Genomic DNA, 19739 nt, shown 5'->3' with positions numbered 1-19739 from the left:
ATCTTGTGGACTGTGTTCATGGTCAGGCAGAAGATACCGTAATGCCCAGTGCAGTATCTCCACTGTACATGTGTGAAAGACAGCAGACTGTTCCCTGTAAGCCAAAAGTGAGAGTTCAGGTCAGCCGTGCATGGGGTTGAATTAACATGGAAAAAAAACAGCTTGACTTGCACAGTAGGAAGCAAAAGTGTCAATCTTGTATCGGCACAAGAGGCAATCTCCAAAAGGAAAAATTAAATAATTGTACTAAGCACTTTGAAATAATTTTACTGAAAGCAGAAAGAACAGTGCTTTAAGTTTCAAAGTGTAAATCTGTAAAAAAAAATGTCCCTTTCATTTCAGATTAGCTGCCCTAATATGATGGAATCAGATGATATATTTGTATTCAAACATGATATTTAACCAGTTCAGTTCAAGTACTGCCAATTGTTCATCCATTGGGACTAATTTGTGGCAAACAGCTGTAAGATGAATGCACTACAATTTTCCTGGAAGGTTGTAATATTTTATTTTAAAACATGTAGGGATGTTTAGTTCTGTATTCAATTACCATTTCAGTACAATTAAAGTATAGAAAGAATAAACAAAGCATAGAGAGCAATACAGACGATTGTACAATCTTCACTTGGAGAACAAAATAATAATGATAAAAGCAAAATACTGCAGATGCTGGACATATGAAATAAAAAACAGAAAATGCTGGAAATGCTCAGCAGGTCTGACAGCATCTGTGGAGAGAGAAACAAAGTTAACGTTTTGAGTCCGCACGACTCTTCTTGATACCTGGACTATGTTTCTGTTTGGAATAGTTGATGAGGGTAAACGTCCTATTACAAATTAGCCAATCTACAGTTAAATAGTGACATTCATTCTTGTCAATAAATGAATTTGGATTCAGTTTTATTAGCATCCAGGGTGTATTCTGCTGTAAATTTAAGAGTGATTGGCTTTGTGAAAACTTTTTAATGAAGGTTAAAATGTTATAGCTTTTGGGTCACCTTTTTCTGATTATTTCACAATATTGATGTAGGCAAGGAAGCCAGACCTTTTTCAAGATTGAGCTAAGTCAGGTGTCTAGTTTGGTGCTGCAAGTCAGAATTAAAATGCAAAAGGCAACCCTATGCACAGTTATAGGGGGCAAATATAGCAAAATAGAAACAAATTCATTTCCCAACACCTAAACTCATCTAAACATATAATAGGTATGCTAACTACTGTTTTGTAGATGTTGGGGTGGCAGCCAATGAAGCTTGAATTCAATAGTTAGATTTAACAGGTTGCTGCCTATAATTGTCTCTGCTGTACTACATGATTAAGCCGTTTTGCCTTTGAAACTTTTGTAATTCTGGGATTAAGCCAGTGAAATTCTGAAATGAAGCAGATTCAACAAACATCTCATTTCAGAAACTCAATAGATAACAAATATTTAAGGGAATTACTTCCACTTGTTTTCCTCACCCTAGAGTAGCAGTTATGCTCTAACCATATTGCCACTCAAAAATTTTAGCTGGGATAGCTTACAAAGCATCCTTCAACCAAAAATGCTAGACCTGTTTGCAAACCTCTACCAATGGCTCTTGAATTGGACATATGTACAAGTTGGAATCTCCTAATGATTTTCCATATCTCCCCCCAGAAGCAGATTCATTCTAAGTGTCTTCCTCAAAACTGACTGAGATAGAGAGCTAACTAACTGGGGAAATGGTAGGGAAAACAAGATAGTTCGTTAATGCTTTTTCAAAATCTCAATATTATATTTTGTGCTTGATATATAATACAAAGGAAGTAAATCAAATTGCCTGCTTTTCACTCGCTTTTTTTAACCAAAATTATGACCATCTCAAGTAGTTTTAGAGAATAGCTTGTTTTAACATTAACATGCAGCATTGTGTAGAGCAGATTTGAGTCATCACTCCATTGAGTTCCTGTTCTGAATTATGTCATAAAAATGGAATGGCAATGGCGAGCAGGTGTTGTTTTGTAGGGTTGGGTGATATTGGAGGAAAAGTTAACTCCTAGCCACTACGTCAAGGCTATTGACAATCAACTAGTAATGATATTGTAGATGTCCAAGAGCACAGTATTTTCAGCTCTATATCTCAGCATGATGTGAATGGGCATTGAAGGGGAGCAAAAATTTCAAAATAGAGGAGGAGGGTATAAAACAAAATATCTTGTGTTCAATTTTTCAATATTCTGTAACACAATCCTTTCAGCATGAACTACCAATTTCTTCTGAGTAGGAAGCAGTGATACTGTTCTCACATCCTAAATAAACCAAAGCCTGACAGCTGGCTTGGACTTGACTATTTTCCCTGGACTTGGCCACTCTGCCTTGGCACAAATCCACATGATTTGAGTCACAAGAACTGAATGTAAACTGCTGTTTTATACATATTAGTATAGACATGATAACATATCAAAAATAAAGACTTGCGTTTATTTTGCACCATTCACAACCACGGGACGTTTCAATGCACTTTACAGCCAGTGAAGTACTTTTAAAGTGTAGTCACTATTGTAATATAGAAAAATAGTCATTTTGTGATCAGTTTCTCAGGGCCCATGAGATCAGGTCATTTTTAACGTAACAGTTCATTGCAGGATATTTTGTGATCAATGATTTTACTGACCATGGGACAAACACTTGGTGTGAAAGTTAAGATTGATGTTTTACAAATAAGAAACGTGGTATTCCAGCTTTTATTTAAAGTTCATATTTATGGAAACGTGTTGCTGATCCTCATTCACTATCATTGGCTATATGGCATATTGCTCTGTTGTCTTCGCTTTCTCAAATCTGTGTCTACATGATGAAAATATCTATGATGGGCTTAGTATCATTCATTTGACTTTATTTTATTTGTTTATTGAATAAAAGCAATTAACAACAATTGGAGTTAAAAAGGAAAAATTACAAGGTATAACAATAGATTTAAAACATTTTGATGGAGCTTTGATGCTTTGAGCCACCAGTATCTTATGATATAAATTGGGTATTTCTGCTTAAATTCATCAAAAATCTTAATGTCATTTATTGAAGAAAAATACTGTTCTTCATAACTGTTCTTCATAACTGCCTGAAAGCTGATGAAATGGGAAAATTGGGTCTTGAAGTCCACTATATTTGCTGAAGAAAAGCTTCTCACATATGATCATTTAATATGTCCTGTAATATTGTCCCTTTATCAGCAAAGTGCTTCAATTCTAGAACAGGTCTGACAGGTGTGACATAGAGTGGAAATGTTTTTGTGCCAGCAGCTTCTTAATTCCTGAAAGCAAACTGTTACACTTGACTGTGTACCAATATCAAAATGTTTTAAATAACAAATGATCATCTATTACAATTGCAAAATCTCCTATTTTATTCTAATTTAAAGTGTGTATTGAAATAAAAATGTTAGATTATAAAACTGACCAGATACTTCCAGAATGAGATTTACCAATTGAACTTTGCTTTGAAATCTAATGATTGGAGCCATATAGGCTACTCAGTGGATCAATGTGGATTCAGAAATCATGCATTCCAAAAACCTAAAAAAAACCTATATATCTTGTACCTGTACATAGTCTTGGGCTTCATAAATCTTGGATTTATTTTGCTATATTGAATTACTAGTGTTGTTAACAGGTTTTTTTAAAAAACTTGTTTAGGGGAGAAACATGGTCACTTTGTAGCAGGAACAAAACAACACAAAAGAGAGCTGGCATTGGAAAGTGAGAGGGAAACCATTTCTACTGGATCTGTCTGCTTGTATTCCAGTGCATTTTCCAGTAGGCATGACCAGCTACATTAGGAGCATCTACCTCAAACAGGCTGGTGCTTTCTTTGAATACTAATTTGTCACACGTCTGTTCCACATACCATTTACTCCCTTCTGGCTTTCTGCCCAGAGTGGTTAGGTGGTGGTCAGTATACCGAAAGTCATGATGACATTCTCTTCAACTTTTTAACATTAGGTGCAATTTTCTGCTTCAACCACTAGCATGCTCCCTGAGCATGTCTGAATTTGCACGTGATTCATAGAAATTACACTATAAAATGAGGCCATGCAGCCCTTTTGTGATGATGCTATCTCTTTAATTTGAGCTACCATTCTATCTTTATTTCTGTCCTTCCCTATATCCTCGTATTTTATTTTTCAAATTGTTAGCTGATTTAATTTTAAATGATGCTATAGTCTTCATCCAATAGCCTCTTGTGGTAAAGCATTCATTGTTCTAATAGAGCATGAGAACTTAAGAAATAGGAGCAGGAGTAGACCGCATGGCCAGTTAAATCTGCTGCATCATTCAATATGATTATGGCTGAACCTCGGCTTCAACTGCATTTTTCTGCCCACTTCCCATATCCCTCGATTCCCTGAGAGACAAAAAGTCTGTCTATCTCAGCCTTAAATGGAGGATGCACATCCACAGCCCTCTAGGGTACAGAATTCCGAAGGGCAGAATTGTCCCAGGTTTGCACTAAGTGTGGTAGCAGGCGGGAAAAATGATACTTTGCCTGCCGGCCACAATGGTGGCTTTTCACGCCGTATCATCCCAAACCTGCCACGTTAATTATGCATTCCCAGGATACACGCCATTACCATGGCAGGCGAGCGCCGATTCATCTGCCATTCCAGGCACCACATTTAAAGTACACTCAGTGCTTTGAGCGCAGGACTGCTGCAAAGAAGACATGACCCGAAAGGCAAGAAGACTGCAGTGCCTTTTGGACGCTGTGGAGGCCTGCTGTAATGTCCTCTACCACTGCTCTGGCTGCAGAAGGGGCAGAAACGTTACCATTGTGGCTTGGTAGGCGATGGCAGTGGTGATCAATGCCAATGCAGATAGAGGATGGATGATCTCATCTGTGCAGCCAGGGTATGACAACCGTTTCATCACTCTAAACTCATACTCGAGCCCATCAAACTTTTACTGGCATCTTACTCACTGTTAGCTCAAGGGGCATCGCCACCCACTCTCACACACACCCTCACACGTCCATGTGACCTCATCTCTGGAGACTGCCTCCTCAGCCCTCACCATCTTGAGGCCGCTTGCACAGATTAACAAGTACCCCCAACACACATCCTGGAATACCCTCCTTCCACAGAACAGTCCTCATCCTGCAGCCTCTTCTCTTGCCCGAGGCCATTCTCCCCCTTCACCAAGCAAGCCCTAGCCCTGCAGCCATTGAAAAGCCGCCCACATATGGCTGACCTGACAGGTAATGATCTGCCTGTGCGCCCCTAAAAGTGATGTGGTGCTGTCTGTGAAGCCTGGCACTGATGACTGCGAGTGCTGACTGAAGCAAGGTAGGCAAACAAAGTCCCAAGTGAAGTGCAGCCTGCCAAGTGCACGCCTTTATATATGCTGTTGTGAAACACGTTACCATGTTTACCCGCCGACATGGGCAGATGATCCAGTCGGGGGGGGAATGAGTCCAGCGGACTGGCCTTACAATGATATGCTGATGTATTACAATGAGGTTCCTGACATCCGATGGCACGGAACGCAGCCTGCCATCACCTGGTTTCACAACATCATGAAACCGATTTTTGGCTTTCTCGCCATGATGCCCACTTATGCCACCAAACACACCCGATGCCAGCAGGCACAGAAAATCCTGGCCAAAGATTCACTCAGTCCTGAATGATCATTCCCTTATCCTGACGCTATGCCCCCGTGTCCTAGATTCCCCAGCCAGAGGAAACAACCTCTCATGTCTACCCTGTGAAGCCCTTTCAGTGTAGCATCTGTGAGAAAAATTAATTTGGTGATTGTCCTCTGTTTTATACTCTTAACTAAATTCTCAGGCACCCTCGATCTGTAAAGGTATCTGAATTGTTTGCTTCAGCATGGCTATAGTATCTTCAGTAATGATTTGTGTAGTTGTATGGACCTCGTTGTATCTATACTTTGCAGTTTTTCACAGCTGTCATGAAGATGTCATGACCAGCACTTTAGAATAACCAACATTGCACTCTTCTTAAGTTAAATCATGACCTGATAGATTTCCTTAAAATAAATACATCATGATCGCATTCCGGGAATGGGCATTGATGTACATGATCCTTCAGTCAGGCTGTCATTGTGATTCATAGCTGTGCAGTTTTTGCATACTGGAGCTCATAGGGCCACGTCGATACCATTAATGGCATCCTACACTTTAGGAAGTTCTGCCTTTTGGAAAAAATGCATTGTCTTCCAATGTATTAACAGTTATCCATTGAGAACTGTGGCTTAGTTGTTTGTTCTGCCAAACAAGGCATGACCTGCTTGATTACATGTACCGTCAGTAGGATACTGCTTGATAATATCTTCTGTGGCACCCTGGAATGAGCCTGGGTTGTGGTGACATTGAAAACCATTATCTTGTGGTGAAAGATCAGGCTTCAGCAAGCAGCACTATGTCACAATGTTCCTGCAGAATCACAATCTACAAAGACAAAATTTCACTGAAATCCAGCTAAATGAAGTTCAGCCTTTATGCTGGGGTTCTAGGTTAACGCTGGACATGGTCTGTCTTCCTCTGATGTATCCCAAATTGCCCAGAATCCCTATTGTTCCTCTTCCTTTTCCAAATAGTATAAAAGTATTCCTCCATAGACCTCATTTTAAATTGTAGCAACTGAAACTTGCAATGCCAAAACGCATTGCATAAACACTATGAAAATAAAGTGAGTTCAAAAAACATTTGCAATGCTTTTCTCCTAATGACCTCAAATATCAAACTATCAATGCTGCCCTTTAAATGTTAACATTATGTCTATCTGCAACTTTGAACACCCATTTTATATTGTCAAGATGAATGCACGTCACATTTCTTGCATGAGTCATGCATGCAGTCATGAACATATATATAAATTCTGTTATCTTTAATTGAACATCTAGCCTGTTTGTGATGAGAGCTGCTTTTCCCAAGAAAAGCAAATTAGCTGTATTAAGGGTGGTGGTCAGGTGAGCATGATCTCTTCCCTTGCTTCCAACTGCATTCCTTGCTAACTATTGGGAAAATCTTGGCTTGTATCTTCACTGTGCACATGTGAACCTGTGCTCTTCCCCATCAGCTACCCTTGTAGCCTGTCTAAGTAAAATTGCAAATTTTGTGCTGTGCCAGCTGCAATTGATAGAAACTATCTCGAGACTGCCCAGACATATTTCGCATGAATTGTTATAAGGGCATGATATGGAGACTTTAAATCCATTAGCCTGATTAGGTTCAAAGCTGGTCCCAGAAGTAAAAGCAGGCCATCAAATCTACTGAGTTTACAAGGAGGAAGAAAATACACTTTCTTAGCATCTTACTGAGGAAAAGAAAAGAATTTGTGAAGCATTTATATAGCACCTTTTAATGTAATCAAGAACAAATGCTGAGCAGTGTTATAGAGTATTGGTTACAATTCAGTAGGTCTGAAGAATTCTTCGTAGTCATACGTAGGGTTAGAACTATTTACAAATATACAGTAAAAAGCACAAGCTAGGAGCTGTCTCCATACTTCCTGGTGCACGGCTCTGTCCAACATTAGACTGACCCTAGGTGCGGGTCATGTGCTCTCTTAGATCATTGTGTGAGTGGTACTGTACTCAGTCTCACATTAACCCTATATGTGCCATATCCTTATACTACAAGCAGTGGTAGAAGACTTAGCGGAAGTTGAAAGCATAGTTGAGGAAGTAGGTCGTGAAGAGATCTTTGTTAGTAGGGAGAAAGATAAATAAGTTTGAGAGCTCTACAGGAGAGGAACAAAATGGCTGAAGATGCTGCTACTGAATTTGGAGCAGAAGGAGGGAGATGGAATATATATCAGAAATCACAAAACCACCTACATGTAAACTATTTTTTTAATGTAAAAATATTAGCTGGAAAATACTGATGTTCTTTTGTAATTAATAGGTTTCTGGAAATGAGGTAAGTACTGACAGTGTATTTATTAACTTATCTGCTGGTCAAAACACAATATCACCATCTCTTCAATCGTTAGTACCAGAAAGGTACAAGGAGACCTTTTTACCTTAGCTGCCTCCACCTTTGTAAAAAATCCAGCCCCACCCTCCACACTTTGTTTCCTTTTCTGTTTACCTTGTTTGGGCCTCTTTCTGCGAGTATGACTTTCTTTCCTCCTTGTTGCTTGGTAGCACATCTAAAGGGAAAGGCAATAAAAACTCTCATTCACTGGGCCTCTCATTTCCTGGTGCTGAAGAAAAGTGGGCAGGTAAACAAAATTATTGGACTGGAGGCTGTCAGCCAGGTAGAGATGGCATGGAGGCTGGATGCTTACACCAGATGTCATTCAAGGTTGAGTGGGCAGGCAGGTGCCAGGTTTGGTTGCTAGGTCAAGAAGAGGCCGGAACGGAGTTGAGTCAAGCAGAGAATCCAAATGTGACACAGATTGAACAAGGCTTGGCATGAAGTTGAGTTTGGATGAAAGGTGAGGTTGGGTTGGGAAAGATCAGAAAGACTGAGAAGCCGGGAACTGTGTAGGGAGATAAAGAACACAAAAAGAAAGTTAGAAATAAATTTTTTAATGTAGAGAAGTGATCTTCTGGGGATCAGATTGTTCTAGTAGTGTCATATGGTTAGCACAGATCAACCTACAACATTACTAGCTCAATCAAAATTACATTAATCATACAGTATTGCAGACATGACATTTTAATAATGTGGGTTAATGAGAGAAGACTTTAATGATAATGACCGTACTGCATCCTTTATGTGCCAGTGCTCTTTTCAGGTTCAACACTACTTTTAATTTTTAATCAGAGCTTCAGATTTTGACGCTTCATTGGATTGCAAGGTTTGCATAGAATTATAAGAGTTTATCTGAGAAATTTCAGTGGCTTCAAATATAGTTGAAAGGTCAAAAATAACCTGATGCCCATTTTAAAAATGTACAAGCAAAAATGACTGGAAATTAAGCAAAAATCAATTGGAGGGGAAAAAAATGAGCATTGTAAGAGTCAAGAGGAAAATAGAAAAGTAACTTGCAACAAAAACTGATGAGCCTATCACTTGAGAACAATTTTAGGAATTGTATCAATGTTTAGCTAGAGAACACCAAGAGTCATGAGGAATATTGAGCATGCATTTAGAATCAAAAACTTGTGTTTGGTGTGTTGGCTAGAATCATTTTAGATCAGATAATTAAATGGGAGGGAAATTCAGTTCATATTTCAATAGATTGAAGATGTAACCAAGATGAAGGGTGTGAAAGATGACATATTTAGACCTTAGATGCTAGGCAGAAGAATGCTCTGTGGAATATAATGGTTCTGGAGCTGATGGAACTAAGGATGCCAATATTCTGGAAGTTTGTTGGGTTTGTCTTTTCTGAGGGACAGAGTAAAGCTTAGGAGAATCCTTGTTTGGGACATTTGATAGATTGAGTGAAGTCAATGACAGAGTGAATTGTACCTGATCTGAGGAGAAATTCAACCTGATGAACCCAAATGCCTTTTGTTCTTCCTTGCTTTATGTTCCAGGAATAGTTCCAACATGTATGTTGGAAAATGCTTGTTTTCTTTTATAAACAAAATAAAATAGTGTCAATCACTTCAAACTTATCATTTATACATGGTATTAGTATGATGAAAATCTGCAAATCCATGTTATAGCTTTTCCCTATCCCTATGTGAAATAGTTTCTCGGTATCTTTTTAATGAACACAATGTCCCTATAAATTTGAATCCTCAATTAAGTTGCTGTTTTACTTTTGATTGCTCATCAGTCTATTCACTTGTCCAGTTAGATAAATTTTCAAAAATATTTGCAGATTTAGGCAGGTTTAGGTCTCTGCTTCAATTTGCCTCTCAATTTTGTTCTCGTTTTCATGGAAATTATTTTTGACAACCACTCTGCAAAAGTTAACATATAGCTCAGTTACATCGATAAATATGAGGCTAGTGGAGTTACCATACATCTAATCATCTTTTTCATTCAATGCTTACAAAACAGACTTGCATTCAACTTTTCCTTACATTGCTACACAAATAGAAAAACAAAGTAAATCTGGGAATCTGAAACAAAGAATTTACATCGCTGCATTTTCTATATTTGTTTTAAATAACTGGGTGCCTGCATGAAATTGGTTTTAACAATCCACTGTCACCATCCTTTTATCTGGTGATGCTTTGTTTTGGTGCCAGTTATGCATCAATTACAATATTTCAGTTGGTCATTAACAGCACATTGGTGACCCTGGAGCAACATTAACTCCCATAATTTTAAAAATACTGATATACATGCACAGTGACTGTCAGCATGATCAATGTTCACATCTTCAGTGATTTGCAAAGCTTGTCAGTTCACTTTACTGTTTTAGTGAATGCAAAACCCAGAAGTCACTATGAACCAAACTGATGTTGTTTCCATGAGTCCTAGATATTCAGTCTCCTGTCCCTTTGCGTTAATGACAATCTCAGCAAGTTCGTAGAAAAATGCAAAGCGACTTCCAGGAGAGTGGAGAGCTTCCAATACAAGGCTTTTGTAAACTAATGAGGAAACACTTATAGGAATGTTCAAAATGCTGCTGCAGCACAATGAACAAGCCAGCTCTGCTTCATTTCAAGTTCCCATTTCACTTTATAACAAAGAACGTTTCACTGTAATTCTAAGAGCTAAATTTGTGCTCAACAAGTGTCTTTACATATAAAGTGGCAAAAAAAATCTGGGAAGCAACGCAAATTCTGTACAAAGGAAGGCATTGCATATACTTCTTTCCTTTTAAATAACTGCTATACTTTTTTTTTGAAAAATCATACTAACTACATATTCTTGTCAAATATTATTTCTTGGTTTGTCTAAACTTTTGTTGTAATGAAAAATTTTTAACACACATTTCTGGGAGGAAGTTAGGTCCAGTCACAGTGTTTAGTTGCCAGCATAAACCATGTGAGCCAAACAGGAGTCATCTTTATCCTGAATCTGAGCCCTAAAAGTCGGTTACAGTATTTTGCACTTGTAGGAGATCGAGATTTTTTTTTAGTAATGTTTCAACGGGTTGTTAATTATAGCATAGCTCTTGATTTTTTTTTTGGCCAGGAGTTGGGAGTAGAAGTAATATGTACCTGGAAATGGTTCTGTACTGCTAGTTTCATCATAATTGATGTTAGGTGCCTCACAAAAAGGATGGTTTCCACTTCTGAAGTAAAATTAAATTTAACTTAACCATATCTTGAACAAGCAGCTCAATTAAATTAACCACAATTGTCCACTTATCCTGATACATTTGTGTTAATACTGTCCTAATTTAAAGGGTTTCGCGCATGGCTCTGATGGTAAGCACATTGCCCAGCATGGAGAACAACCAAATCATTTGGATAAAAGCAAAAAACTGCAGATGCTGGAAATCCAAAACAAAAATAAAAATACCTGGAAAAATTCAGCAGGTCTGGCAGCATCTGCGGAGAGGAACACAGTTAACGTTTCGTGTCCAAATGACTCTTCAACAGAACTAAGTAAAAATAGAAAAGAGGTGAAATATAAGCTGGTTTAAGAGGGGAGGGGGGGTGGTGGGAGGTGGGGGAGTGGGTGGGACAACTAGAGCTGGATAGAGGGCCAGTGATAGGTGGCGATAACCAAAAGATGTCATAGACAAAAGGACAAAGAGGTGTTGAAGGTGGTAATATTATCTAATTAATTGTGCTAATTAAGGGTAAAAAGCAGGACAAGCAAGGTACAGATAGCCCTAGTGGGGATGGGATGAGGTGAAGGGAAGGGATCGAAATAGGCTAAAAGAGATAAAACAATGGATGGAAATACATTTAAAAATAATGAAAATAGGTGGGAAAAGAAAAATCTATATAAATTATTGGACAAATCATTTGGAACTGTTCTAGTTCCACAGTAATGAAGCATTTTTGTCTGTTAAATTCTTTTATGTTGGTCACACAATATGCAGGTTAAGGTCTATTAGTGCTATTTCTGCAATTGCATAGAATATATATTACAGTCTATTTAATTATTGTACTTTACGAAAAAGCCCAAAAAGACTGTGGTCTCCAAGGTTTGATTGTTGTCATTGTACTTGATGGAAATCCACTAGACTGGCCAGTCACATTTTTGACAGTTCAATGGACCAAGCCATTCCATTGAATTCCAACATCTGATGTATTTGGCAACCTGTCTTCTAAGAAGCAAGCAACAGCTCAAGGATCAAATTCATCTTTATGAATAGTTTAGGAGAAACATCTTTGGTGTTTTGAAATTTCAAGAGAAATAGTAAAGTTTCTAATGATTGTTCAGTTACTTGTTTCATGTTAAATAAACTACATTTAACATTAAATAAACTTTGCTTTCCAGCCTTAGCTTATCTCTCAGATAGAGACCATCTTATTCCATTATTTGATGTCAGGGAGATCGCATGATAGTTACCAAGTATAGGAGCAAAGGTTCTCTCTTTGTCATCTTAGTCTTGCCACATTTATCTATATATAGAGCAGTAAAGCCACACTCTGAGTCACGAGGTCCACTTATGGAAGCAGCTGGTGAGATAGACCTCAAGAATATCCAGTGCTGTGAGATTGAGTGCATCTGAGACCTAAAAGGCTGTTCAAGTTATTTCATTTAAAATTAACTGAGCAGTAGCAAATGGTGGTTTTTTTAAATGAATACAATGCATCAGAACAACTTGGAAAGAGAGCCAGAGAATAGCTTATTTGCATGCAGAGGTGGTAAATAACAAAGTAAAGATCTACTATTTAGAAATGCTGTAATTGGAGATTGCAAAGGAAAAGCTTGAGGGAAAGGGAACAGTGCAAACTTGAGCAGAAGGACTGCTTCAAGTCAGAGCTGATGAGAAGGATGCAGGTATAAATTTGAGGCAGAAAGAAGGAGAAGGTGCATTGATGCACAGCTGAGCTGGTGGAGAAACGCATATCATCATCAAGGCTGATATATGGGAGTAGGGTTGAACTAGCCCACATCACATTTTAAAGAGGGAGATGATGTAAATCAATTTTTATGGGTGTTTGTCTTATTAGCAAGCCATTATGACTGGAATACAGATATTTCACTAGGCTGGCTTGTACTATCATTTAACAGTAAAGGGCTCATGGGTTTCTCGCAAGTGGATCCAGTAGACAGTGTAGTCTATGAAATGGTAAAATGTGCTGTTCTTACTGTTTATAGCTTAATTTTTTTCTTTATTCTTTCATGGGATGTGGGTGTCACTGGCAAGGCCAGCATTTGTTGCCCATCCCTAATTGCCCCTGAACTGAGTGGTTTGCTAGGCCATTGCAGAGGGCAGTTGAGAGTCAACCACATTGCTGTGGGCCTGGAGATACATGTAGGCCAGACCAGGCGAGGATGGCAGATTTCCTTTGATGATTTTCTTTGTGGCAGGTGGGTTTTTACAACAATCAATGATAGTTTCATTGTCATCATTACTGATACTGGCTTTATATTCCAGATTTATTAACTGAATTTGAATTCACCAGATGTCATGGTAGGATTTGAACCCATGTCCCCAGAGGCTGGGTCTCTGGATTACCGGTCCAGTGACATTACCACTATCCATCATCTCACCTGAAGCATGCCAGTGAAGAATTAAATAACTAGATGTGGGGCCCAAACTTGAGTTTAAAATTAAACAAACTGTGCACCACTGGGTCCAGCATGAGTGAGAAGCCAGGGAGATTGACAGTCAAAACCAAAGGTGTTCAGATAATAGTTGAATACAGGTTTGATGTTGTTGACCTTAAGCTGTAAGAAATTTGGTCTCACTCAAGACTGTTGGACAGAAAAGCAAATAGCACAGGAACAATGCTAAACTCTATATGGGACTTGTAGCAAATTAAGCATACAGTTGGAGATTATTCAGAAGTTATGGTTAGATGAGGAACAGTTAATTGATATTGAGAAACCACATCAATTAATGTTGAAAATTTTGCAAGTAGTTACAAATGATCCAAGAGTATGGTTGCTTGGTTGGAACAGCAAGACATTCAACTAGGAGGGAAGTTGAGTACCCAAACTGTCCGGCTGGTAAGATATTTACTGAACTACCTGTGAGCCTGTATGAGCACAGTCAAGGAGAACACACAGGAACAGGGACAGAGATTTAGACATTTTAAATCTGGTAAGTGGGTCACAAAGCCAACAAGTGCTTATCTTTAAGAGGGTCCGTGATGCAGCTGGGAAACCAAATGCACCTGTAAGATATGAGCTTTCCAGTTGCATGGTAATGCTGACTTCAAATTATAGAATGGTACAACACAGAGACAGGCCATACAACCCCGGCCTGTGTCAGTGATTTCCTCCACATGAGCCACCTATTGTAATCTCTCTCCTGCTTGCTCCCTATACCCTTTTCTATTTCAACAAGGGTTTGTGGCAAGAGCTTTACATTCTAACTACATTCTTGTAAACCATTTTTTCCAAATCTCCCCTTTAGGACTTCAGGAAATAAGTCACATTTTCTGCATCCACTCACAGTAAGTAGGCAGCCAAAGGTGTTATAAGACATATAGATCTTCTTTATTTAATTGCACCTGGTTTGGTGCAACAAGTGTATCAAGAGCAGAATTTCTCACCATCAGAGTTTTCTTTAGGAGCCATATCTTTATGCATATAGTCACCTCTGATGTGACCCAAAGTTACATCCCTCATCCCCTCCTGTATGTCAGCTATGTGCTGTCCCATGGCGACACCATCCACAAGCAGATTCCAGTTGTGTGCCAATGACACCTAACCTCTACCTCCCTGCCATCATCATTGTCTAATATTGTTTCTGTGCTATTCCCTTTTCTGTCCAACAGTCTTGAGTGAGACCAAATTTCCTACAACTTAATGTCAACAACATCAAACCTGTATTTGACTATTACCTGAACACATCGTTTTGACTGCCAATCGCCCTGGCTTCTCACTCATGCTGATGCAGTTTAATAAAAAGCAAAATACTGCGGATGCTGGAAATCTGAAAAACAAAAATTGCTGGAAAATCTCAGCAGGTCTGACAGCATCTGTGGAGAGGAAGACAGAGTTAACGTTTCGAGTCCGTATGACTCTTCATCAGGACTAAAGAGAAATAGAAACGTGGTGAAATATAAGCTGTTTAAGGGGGTGGGACAGCTGGAGCTGGATAGATGGCCAGTGATAGGTGGAGGCAAATGAGAGATTGCCAAAGATGTCATAAACAAAAGTTCAAAGGGGTGTTGATGGTGGTGATATTAGCTAAAGGATGTGCTAATGGTGACATTAAGGGTAGGAAGCAGGATGAGCAAGTGACAATGGCCCTAGTGGGGGTGGGGTGGGGGGAAGGGATCGAAATAGGCTAAAAGGTGGAGATGAAACAATGGATGGAAATACATTTTTAAAATAATAATAGAAATAGGTGGGAAAAGAAAAAATATATATATAAAAATTATTATTAGAAAAAAGGGGATGCACAGTTTGCTTAATTTTAATCTCAAGCTTAAACCCCAAGTCTAGTCTAACCCTTTACAAAATCTGCCGCCTTCAAACTCCTGAACATTGCCTGATTAAGACCTTTCCTTAACTGACAGCCCCTTAAATTTCACCTTCCTTTATCACACCAAATTTTCAAATTCAAGATGTCAGCCTCAGTTTATAGGTAGCATCTTGCTTCTAACCCAGAACTTGTAGATTCATGCCATGCTTCAGAGACTTGATCACATAATCTAGGCTGACACTTCAATGTAGTACTGAGGGATTGCTGCATTGTCTGAGGTTCTGTCTTTCAGATGAGCTGTTAAACAAATGCGCCTGTATGCCCTTTCCAATGGATGTGAAAGATCCTGTGGCACAGTTTGAAAAATAGCAAGGAAGTTCACCCAGTATCATGACCCCCTAACCTACACCTAAAATAGATGATCTGGTCACTTCTTTGATTGCTGTTTGTGGGACCTTGTGTGCAAGTTTGGTGCTGTGCTTCCTGCATTACAACAATGACTACACTTCAAATTAGCTCACTGGCTGTAAAGCACTTTGGAATGTCATGGGGTTATGAAAGGAATTATATAATTGGAAGTTTGTTCTTTTTCCTTTTATTTTTTTCTTATCAGTCTCCCTATCCTTCCCTTCACAAAGCTCAGCTAATCCAGAATTCTACAACCAGTTCTTCTGCTTCACAAAATCTTGTAAACCAGTGTTATCCACCCGCACCTGATCCATCCTTTGCCAAACTCTATTGATTCATGAGCAAATTGACTTCAAGATCCTAATCCCTGTTTAAAGCCTCCCATGGTGGTCTTCCTGCCTATCTGGGAAAACTTATCAACTTTAATTCTGCTCAGTGTTCCAACTTTCTCCAAGGTATGAAGTTTCATGGGGATCCTTCCATTAGTTTTTCTCCAATTTTTCCTCAAAGTCTCATGATTGTGGACTTCTCAACTCAAATTTAGGCTTCACTGAATTCTCCAAGCTAACTGCTTTCTGCCACAAGGCTAAGTGCCTTTCACTGTGAGGACCACCGTATATTTCCTCATCTGCCTTTGAGCTAGGCAGATCTTCCAGCTCCTTTGCCCTTCACAAATTCAAATCTGAGCTGGAGCCCCCACCTGCATTTTGTGTGGTGAATGATATAGTTAGTATTTTCTCTGTTCAAGATGTAGGCCTGACTTAACGTTCATCTTTTTTTCTCACGACTCTGAGCTGCAGACGACACGACCAAAATTGCAACTGCCTTCTGTTAGAAACACCTAGATAAACTAATCAAAAGACCCTTCTTCCATAACAACGTAGCATGCATCGGGATGGTTCAAGCAGAAATGCAAACTAGTTATTTTACCAAAACAAAAACAGAATTACCTGGAAAAACTCAGCAGGTCTGGCAGCATCGGCGGAGAAGAAAAGAGTTGACGTTTCGAGTCCTCACGACCCTTCGACAGAACTTGAGTTCGAGTCCAAGAAAGAGTTGAAATATAAGCTGGTTTAAGGTGTGTGTGTTGGGGGGCGGAGAGAGAGAGGGAGAGAGGTGGAGGGGGTGGGTGGTGTGGTTGTAGGGACAAACAAGCAGTGAAAGAAGCAGATCATCAAAAGATGTCAACAACAATAGTACAAAAGAACACATAGGTGTTAAAGTTAAAGTTGGTGATATTATCTAAACGAATGTGCTAATTAAGAATGGATGGTAGGGCACTCAAGGTATAGCTGTAGTGGGGGTGTTTTTTTTTAAAAATAATGGAAATAGGTGGGAAAAGGAAAATCTTTATAATTTATTGGGAAAAAAAGGAAGGGGGAAACATAAAGGGGGTGGGGGTGGGGATGGGGGAGGGAGTTCACGACCTAAAGTTGTTGAATTCAATATTCAGTCCGGAAGGCTGTAAAGTGCCTAGTCGGAAGATGAGGTGTTGTTCCTCCAGTTTGCGTTGGGCTTCACTGGAACAATGCAGCAAGCCAAGGACAGACATGTGGGCAAGAGAGCAGGGTGGAGTGTTAAAATGGCAAGCGACAGGGAGGTTTGGGTCATTCTTGCGGACAGACCGCAGGTGTTCTGCAAAGCGGTCGCCCAGCTTACGTTTGGTCTCTCCAATGTAGAGGAGACCACATTGGGAGCAACGAATGCAGTAGACTAAGTTGGGGGAAATGCAAGTGAAATGCTGCTTCACTTGAAAGGAGTGTTTGGGTCCTTGGACGGTGAGGAGAGAGGAAGTGCAACTCTTAGATTCTGTAACCCATACGAATAATGTATATCTTAATGGAGTTTTATGACCCCCCCCCCCCCCCCCCCCCCCCCCCCCCCCCCCGAATTGCTAACTTTTAGCTTCCTTCATTTAGGAGCTACATAAATAATTTACATTCTCTATTGAAGTAAGGGTAGACCGTCTGGTTCCATTACAAAGCTAAGAGAAAACCCTTAATTGTTTACTTGACACCTCTACCCCTGACTTTGTTGAATAAACACAAGTTACCTTTTAGATGTTATCAATTCAAGCTTGTTTGATTTGCATTTTACATCAGGTTTATTACCAGTACTCTATCAAGTTTTTCCAGAACTATTTTTCAAAGCCATTTTACCTTGTTATGGTAACCTTTTGTTTCATATTTTCTTTCTTTTTTAAAATAATTTTTTGTTCACTGACCACTTCTCCCCAAATAACAACTTTTAAGCACACGTTTTGTTTCATTTTCTCTTCTTTTCTGAAATTATTCTTGCTCACTGCATTGAGTCTAACATCCACATGAGGAACACTGTATAAATGTAAATTATTCTAAACATTTTAAAAGTTAAAATTATCATCTGACCTTTTCAGGAAATGTTACTAGATATAATCTATATTGAGGACCTGCACATCATTCTGAAGCAGCAGTCTGTCATGTGATAATTACAACCATTTTGTTTTGTTATAAAGTAACTTCTTCATGTCACATATGTAAATCGGGTGGATTCTATACTGGGTAAGTTAATTGCTCAAATGGTGATGGTGAAAATTACCTCCAGAGTTTATATAATGTTTTTTATTACAGTAAGAAGGATATAAAAGTCAGTGTCCTTGAAAGGGGATAGCTCCCCACTTGCAGGGTATTTTATTAAAAATTAAAAGGTATCTCGGAAAATGTAATACAATCTTAAATTAGATGGCATTTAAACAAATTCATCAGAATTTTTCAGATGGCAGAGTTTCCCACCCTGCCACCTGAAGAGTCAGCAAGGAATGCATCCCCGCCGATACTGTTTTCCCCACAGCCATTTAACATTCATTAGAATGTTAATTGGATAAGGGGGAGACTTCCGCTCCCATTTAAGGAGGAGATCCCACCTTGGAGCGCTGCCAGCCAATCGGATGGCTGACAGCTTTGTAACCCTAGCAGCACCAGGTCCAAGCGTTGGTCACTGCTGGGACCACAGTTAGTCCCCAAAGAAGAGGAGCTAATGGAGGCCAGACTGAAGGTAAGTCTGGGGTATTGGAGGGGCCTGGCTGGCAGGCCCCCACGAGGGGAGTGAGGGGGTTGCAGCATAGAGTTTGAGGGGGTGGGGGGTTAATGATGCTTATGACCTGGTTGGGGAGGGGGGTGACTCCGAGTACAGGGAACCCCAAAGAAGGTACCCTCACCCCCACCCCCATCACCCCAAACCTCTTGCCTGACACCAGTCCACTAAAGCTGCCGGTCTACTGCTCGGCATAAACCTCCTCTTGCCACAGATAAAATAGTGACAGGGTAGGATGATAATTGGCTGCTTAAGGGCCTCAATAGGTCCAAGGATGGGCAGGCTGCCTGTAAAGTAGGCAGGTGGGCCATGTACTGCATTTTACAAGCCTCTTGCCTTCAAACTTGCCAGCAGGAAACCATAAAATTCTGCCCTAGGTTTACTCTAATTTTTCATATTGTCATCAAAACTTTTTAGTAATGACAAAGAGCATACATCCCACTCGTCTCTTCCACAATATTTTACAAGACTACCTTCATAAATTAAGTATGTCTTTAATTTAGAAACCTTCTCCTTTCATTTCCAGAATGGACTGAGTCTTGAATTATTATACAGTCAGTGCAATTCTCTAGTATAGTTCAAATCGGTTTGCAATTAATCCTGGGATTTTATGAAAGGATGCCTTTGAGTTAGTTAAAAATCAGTCATATTTTTATTAAATATCTACATGTTGTTGATGGATGCCTCAATATTACCAGACTGCAAACTCAAAACCTTTTTTTAAAAGTATAGTTCCACAAATTAACTTTTTGTTGCAACATATCTAAAGCATTTGGGGTGTGAGTCTACAGGGAATATATGTTTTCTTAAAAGAAAATCCATGCTCTGTGATATTTCCCTTCTGACAGACTTTTTGTTTTAAAT

At 39.3% G+C, this 19739-nt stretch overlaps 1 protein-coding gene across 1 annotated transcript in view; it reads left to right on the top strand.

Moving 5' to 3' along the window:
* The window catches only part of reln (reelin), a 373827-nt gene that overhangs the window by 2404 nt on the left and 351684 nt on the right, over window positions 1–19739 (top strand). The gene's annotated exons all lie outside the window — the stretch shown is intronic.

Source organism: Carcharodon carcharias, chromosome 13 (assembly GCF_017639515.1).
Source record: "Carcharodon carcharias isolate sCarCar2 chromosome 13, sCarCar2.pri, whole genome shotgun sequence".
NCBI classification, from domain to species: Eukaryota; Metazoa; Chordata; class Chondrichthyes; order Lamniformes; family Lamnidae; genus Carcharodon; species Carcharodon carcharias.
This window is presented reverse-complemented; position numbering and strand designations above follow the sequence as displayed.